Source organism: Mandrillus leucophaeus, unplaced genomic scaffold (assembly GCF_000951045.1).
Source record: "Mandrillus leucophaeus isolate KB7577 unplaced genomic scaffold, Mleu.le_1.0 Scaffold50, whole genome shotgun sequence".
In the NCBI taxonomy this organism is placed as follows: Eukaryota; Metazoa; Chordata; class Mammalia; order Primates; family Cercopithecidae; genus Mandrillus; species Mandrillus leucophaeus.
The window spans coordinates 3,091,128-3,092,324 of NW_012105365.1; the positions used below are offsets into that span (position 1 = coordinate 3,091,128).

General features: G+C 44.3%; 1 pseudogene; it reads right to left on the reverse strand.

The window, feature by feature from the left end:
- Positions 1-4: 4 nt before the first annotated feature.
- Positions 5-1,193, reverse strand: LOC105550967 (annotated as a pseudogene).
- Positions 1,194-1,197: the final 4 nt, after the last annotated feature.

Here is a 1,197-nt window from a genome sequence, read left to right on the forward strand (position 1 = left end):
GTCTCATATCATCAACAGCAAAGCAACCCAAAGGAGGATAGTCTGAGAAGCTCTCAACACACATTGGCTTGCCAAGAACCACATCAACTGATGGCAACATCACCAGACTTCAAGAATTTAGGACCATCTTTCAGCTTCTGATCAGAATGGCGATCAATCTTTTCCTTCAGCTCGGCAAATTTGCATGCAATGTGAGCTGTGTGGCAATCCAGTACAGGGGAATGGCCAGCACTGATTTAGACTGGATGCTTCAGGATAATCACCTGAGCAGTGAAGTCAGTTCTTTCTGTTGGTGAATCATTTTTGTTGTCACCAGCAACAATGCCACAATGAACATTTTTGACAGACACATTCTTGACATTGAAGGCCACATTGTTCTGAGGCAGAGAGTCACTCAAAACTTCATGGTGTATTTCAACAGACTTTACTTCAGTTGTAACATTGACTGGAACAAAAGTGATCACCATACCAGGTTTGAGAATACCAGTCTCCACTCCACCAATAGACAGAGAAGCAATACCACCAATTTTGTAGACATCCTGGAGAGGCAGGGGCAAGGGCTTGTCAGTTGGACAAGCTGGTGGTAGGATGCAGTCCAGAGCCTCAAGCAGTTTGGTTCCACTGGCATTGCCATCTTTCCGAGTGACTTTCCATCCCTTGAACCTAGGCATGCTAGCACTTGGCTCCAGTATGTTGTCACCATTCCAACCAGAAACTGGCACAAATGCTACTGTGTCAGGGCTGTAGTTAATTTTCTTAAGGTAAGTGCTGACTTCCTTAATTATTTCTTCGTATTTCTTCTGGTTGTAGGGTTGTTCAAAGGGATCCCTTTTGCTAACATCAACAATTAGTTGTTTCCCACCCAGTGTGCAAGCCAGAAAAGCATGCTCATGGGTCCACCCATTCTTGGAGGTTCCAGCTTCAAATTCAGCAACACCAGCAGCAACAATCAGGACAGCATGGTCAGCCTGAGATGTCCCTATAATCATATTTTTGCTAAAGTGTCTGTGTCCTGGGGAATCAATGGTAGTCACATAGTATTTGCTGGTCTCAAATTTTGGCAGGGAGATATCAATGGTGATACCACGTTCACGTTCAGCTTTCAGTTTATCCAAGACCCAGGCATACTTGAATGAGCCTGTTCCCATCTCAGCAGTCTCCTTCTAAAATTTTTCAATGGTTCTTTTGTCGATGCCA